Here is a 5,727-nt window from a genome sequence, read left to right as displayed (position 1 = left end):
GGGAAATTAATGAAGAAGAGAAAATCACAATTTTATTACTTTTCTTAAATAACAGAAAAAAAGAGCAATTTAGTCATTGGAAGGGGGGGGGGGGGTAAAATTGTGGCCCATAGGCCCCGGCCTAGTTGGCCTATTCGTTAATCAGGCCCTGTCTGTAGGGTTTACAAATAATGCGTGGTGAATTTTCTCGCCAATTGGCTTGTACTCATGTTACTGTTCCACGTTATGATAATTTCGTATCTCGCCAGTTGGCTTGTGCTCATGTTACGGTTCCACGTTATGATAATTTCGTAATTTACTTGTCCATCTTATGATAATTTTGTTCATAAAATTGGAATAGAAAAGGAATAAAATCGAATTTTCGGAAAATCGCTTCGAGTTGCACACCCTCATGCTACAAACTAACTTTGTGCAAAATTTCATGAAAATTGGTCGAGCGGTAAGGGCGATATGCTCGTCACAGAGATCCCGACATCCAGACAGAGAGACTTTCAGCTTTATTATTAGTAAAGATAAAGATGATTAATTAATAGGACTCGACCGATGCATCGGCCTGGCCGATGCATCGGCGCCGATGGTTCAACAATTTAGCCATCGGCATCGGCATCGGCGGCCGATGTTAACTTGCAGGAAACATCGGCCCATCGGCCATAAAATACATCGAAAAGCCGATGGAATTGGCCGATGTTTTTGAAAAATGCTGTTTTACTTTTTAATACATAGTAAAGGGAGTTATTGTTTTCTTATAAAATTTTTTACTTAAATTTCAGTTTGAATTTCTATTTTAGTCACCCCTGAAGGAATTTTTAATTTTGTATTCAGGTACAAACAATTTAATTATTGCGTTGTTTCTTGCAGCTGGATGTACGTATATATCTCTCATAAGTCATTACTCAAAAATGGTAAGCTGTAGAAGGTTAAATTTTCACATGTGGGGTATGCGTAAGTTCCAGTTGTGCACTTCCCTTTTTGTTTTCGATCGGGTGCTCTGAAAAGCCAGTTTACTCATTTTTTGTGGTTATTAACTACATCAGACTGACGATCATTTGGTGATATATTGCCGAATTGGAGACTATGGAAACAAATATGAGATGGCGAAACCGGTTTTTGGGACATTTTGTTAGATTCCCGTTGAACCGACGGTAATTTTTAATTTTTTGATATTTGTAATATGAATCACACTAATGCAGTCCTTTCTGTATCGCTTCGGCGGAGTTACAAGTTTGGGGCCTGTTGAAATACATTTTAGGGCCCTATTTCTCTATCGCAGAAGTTGTAAAACATTTATCATAAGCATTTTTGTAACTCCTATACGATGCCCCTATGGTTATGGGGCCTCTCGCGCAATTCCAACATTTGCTGTATTTTAAATCCGCCACTGCACGTCAAAACAAACTCGGGTGCAAGTTTTAAAAGGTTTTTTCTGCTCCATGTTTATGATTGTTTTGAACTCTATTTTTTACGACTATTTTTTGAATTTCCGAGAACATTTGCGTGCCTCTCCTCCCATTCCCTCAATTTCGGAAATTAAACTCTAGTTGTACTACTGAGTTGTTTAAAACTAACACCATTCATAAAATTAGAGATTTGTTTTTCAAACTTTATCTATTGTTTAGAAAGAATTTAGAGCATTAATGTAAGAAATTGATTAAAGACGTTTTGAATGGTGACATAATTCGGAAATCAAAGGGACTTTTGAATTTTTTCTTCGGAAGTGCTGAAGTAGATTCAGAAACTCTTCCGAGACGTTGGTGCTAGCGGTTCTGTACTAAAAAAATGAGGCCGAAGTTGGGACCAAAGTGTGAGTTACTCCAAAATCAGAGGGTGACCCCCCCCCCAACCCTCCCTCGTCGTTTCAAGCATTTCTTGAATATATAGCGATTATTTATTTTGGTCAAGAAATGTCATTTTGCGTATTTCTCATACTTGTTTCACCTATATTTCGTAATGCGCCATCTTTTTTACATCATTAATAGCGATCGATTTTTTTCTGTTGTAAGAAACTATTTTTATGTATTTATATAAAATCAATGAATAAATTATTTTCGTTTTGTATAGAAAAGTTTCAAGGATTTTCTACTATGCAATTCAAAAATAAAAAAAAAAAAAATTCAGAAAATTATTGTTAAATTGAAAACTTTAATTTGAACTTTTTTGTAAAGGTTCATAAAAAAATTAAACAATCAAATTGTTCAATATTATGTGTGCAAACAACAGATCAAGTAGTATATTTATTCAGTTCTTAACTTGGTGTAAATATTGAGTTTGTTTATTATAACTGCGTTTTAAGAACCTCGCTCTTTTTATGGCTAATTCTTTTTTCAGCAAAATTTATGTCACTGTTATAGCTTTTATGAAGAATGCAAACTTTTCTATTCATAAATTTTAAATAAGTACAAAAACATTCCTATTATGATTTAATCTTGTAATTTATCTGTTATCTATTTTGTTTAATTTGATGACTGAAAAATGTCTACGTGCAATCTCCCCACTTTAATTGCGTAATTTGTTGACGATTTCATAGTTTTATTCTTTTTTTTTTGAATGATTAAACAACATAATTTAAAGTTTTTTAACTATTTTTAGTGTACCTAAATCCATACATCATTACAATATTACTGAAATCTTAGTTATATGTTCAATTAAAAAAAAAAAAACAAATCAATTGTTTATTAAACAGTCTCTTTGCTTTTCTTCCTTTTTTTCCCTTTCTTTCTTTTTCTTTTCTTTTCTTTTTTTTTTTTTTGACTGTTATTCTTTCTCTTTCATCATACAACAGTCAAAAAAGGTAAAACATAACTCCATCCTATACAAATTGTACGTAGTACGATCCAAAAGTACGGGGACAAGCTTTATAAAACCTTACCCAGAATAGTTCACATTACCGAAGCACATCCACCTTCAAAAGTCACCTTGAGGGACTATGTACTTCTGCCAGAGTTCATATAACTTTTGGAATCATTCCTGGAAGCCATTTTTCGCTACCTTCTATGATGCAGCTTTATCTTCTCCTGACGGAAGAAAGCGGCGTCCATGCAAATGTTTTTTTGCTGGGAACAGGTAAAAGTCACACGGAGCTAAGTCCGACGAAACGTTATGTTATTTGTTTGTCATATCAGAGTATTGACCAATCGAACAGTGCATCTTCAACATGAAAGTCGCCTGTTTCCTCACAATGAAGTTAAAGCAGCACCGCAAGAGGCCTTACAGGAGATCGCGAATAATGTCTTTCGAATAATGTGCTTCTAAAAGCTATACGAACGTTGGCAGAAGTGCATAGTCGTCCAAGGCTATTTTGTAGATAGATGTGCTTCGGTAATGTGAACTATTCAGGATAAGGTTTTATACAACTTGTCCTCGAACTTTTAGATCATACTACGTATGTATGAGTTTTCAACTTACTATTTCATAACGTTTTTGAGTGACGCAAGTTTACGCGCATGAAGACATCACAAGAGAACTTACCATAATTAACTGAGGAGGCGTTCAAAATGGATATTTTGGTCATCTATATGTTCTTAGGTACATATGCATGTACAGATGTGCCGAAAAAGCTTGTGAAGTTTATGTTGGGTGATAGTAAAACAGAAATTTAGGTCGAGAAATCTTTTTTTTTTTTTTTGAGCAATCACGATTGCTTATTGCTGTCATTTGACTGTTTTGATGTGCTATCATTTTATTTTTCCGCCAGCACCCTCTGCAGCATCACCGTCGACCGGCTCCTCACGATGCTGCTCCTCTAGCGAAAACCGTCTCCAGGTTGCGTCCATATCCTACACACACACGCATACACTCACACACCTACACACTCATGCCTGCACACAGACACAAACACATATGCCTACATACATACACACACGAACGCCTACACACACTTGCGCGTGCACACACAGCACTGCATACACAACACGCACACACGCATACATACACACACACGAACGCCTACACTCACTCGCGCGTGCACACACAGCACTGCATACACAACACTCATACATACACACACACGCACCCACACACATGCGCCTACATAAACACACACGCGCATTCATACACACATACGCTCGGGATTGCGAAAAACATAATTTGAATTCAAGATGCCAAAAATTCAAATTAATACATTTTTTTTTGTGATTACGATTCCTTATTCGTAGAAAGGAAGTAAAGTGAAATGAATCAATGATCCTTTAAATCCCTGATAATCTTATCAATTTATTTCAGTTTGATTTTTTTTTTTTTTTTTTTTTGCCATCGGCCAACGGCATCGGCCATCGGCCATCGGCAATCGGCCATTTGGAGGAAAACAATCGGCCATCGGCCATCGGCCGTCTTTGAACAATCGGCCAACAATCGGCATCGGCCCATCAGCCAAAAAATGCCATCGGTCGAGCCCTATTAATTAATGTTATTATTTTATTCGAAAAGTTCTGTGCTACCCACCGATAACATACACATACACACACAAACTAAATATAAATGAAATAAAATATAAACAGAATTAAACAAATAATTTAAATAAAAAAAAATTCCATTTTTATTTAATTCATAAAAATAAAAAAAAAGTCCCCCCAACCCCGCGTGGGCACCCCTATCCTCATATGTTTTCGAACACACATGTAAAGATTCTTATATAGAATAATACCGCCGCTTTTTCCCAGAGAAATCTGCTTTTAGTACTGTGCTTGCTTACATGTCGGTGGGTCCGCGTGGCCTAACGGATAATAAGGCGTCTGACTTCGAATCAGAAGATTGCAGGTTCGAATCCTGTCGCGGACGAGTGTGTGATTTTTGGAATCATGGTTTTAAAACTAAATGCAACTTGTTTTAGAGAAATCTTAGGATACTTTATATTCGATTTAAATTACTATTTATTTTTATTGCTTTGCTTTCAACATTTTTTACTGCATAATATTTCATCTATTCCTGATGGTTTTTTATTGTGCTTATTTATGTTTCACTAACGCTAAAACTAAAATTACAAAAATTAAAAAAAATCTGTCCAAAAATAAAGAAGCCTTTTTTTTTTTGCTGCATTTTCATTCCATTTTAACTACCTGAATGCCGAATGTCGAGCAAAAAGGATCCTTTAGCCTTTTCTGTTAATATGCATGCAACTGTGTTAAATAATCATGATAGTTCTGAGTTTTGCAAACTGCCTCTCATATTAAAATTCAGCTGTATATGCCCACTAGCAGGGTAACTTCACGGAGCATTCACTTAATTAATTTATCCACTCACCCTAAACATTTTGAATAAAACAGCAAATTTTAATAACAAAGAATTGAATATTTAAACGTAAGATTTAGTAATTCAAAGTAAAGGTTAGGATACTAGCAGAAAAGCTAGTAAAGGTTAGGATTACTAGCAGAAATTACAGTCGGCTCTCTGTTTAACGACTTTCAAGGCACCACAAAAAATCGTCCTTAAGTAGAAAGCGTCCTTAAATAGAATGCTTTTAACACTACAGTGGACCATTTGAGACCGTGAAAAGCCGTCGTTAAATAGAGAAAGTCGTTAAATAGAGCGTCGTTAAACAGAGAGAGCCAACTGTATAACTTAGCGAATTAAGTCTTGTTTGATACTTCATCTGTAATGACAGAGAAAAGAATAAATGCATTTTTCTTATTGTCTTTTGTACCGGAGAGAATCAATCATTTGATAAACTACCAAAAATACCATGACTGCTTTTCACAATTGTTTAAAATGTTACTTCTTATCCCTTGCTGGATG

The 5,727-nt window shown here is 35.5% G+C and overlaps 1 non-coding gene across 1 annotated transcript; it reads left to right on the top strand.

Annotated features, from left to right (window-relative positions):
- The first annotated feature begins 4,697 nt into the window (after nucleotides 1-4,697).
- On the top strand, nucleotides 4,698-4,773 carry Trnar-ucg (transfer RNA arginine (anticodon UCG)). Its single transcript has one exon. It is a non-coding gene; the product is annotated as a tRNA-Arg (tRNA).
- Nucleotides 4,774-5,727: the final 954 nt, after the last annotated feature.

The sequence above is a fragment of the Uloborus diversus genome, chromosome 4 (assembly GCF_026930045.1).
Source record: "Uloborus diversus isolate 005 chromosome 4, Udiv.v.3.1, whole genome shotgun sequence".
Lineage (NCBI taxonomy): Eukaryota > Metazoa > Arthropoda > Arachnida > Araneae > Uloboridae > Uloborus > Uloborus diversus.
Note: the sequence above shows the minus strand (reverse complement) of the source record. Positions and strands in the feature narration are given on the sequence as shown.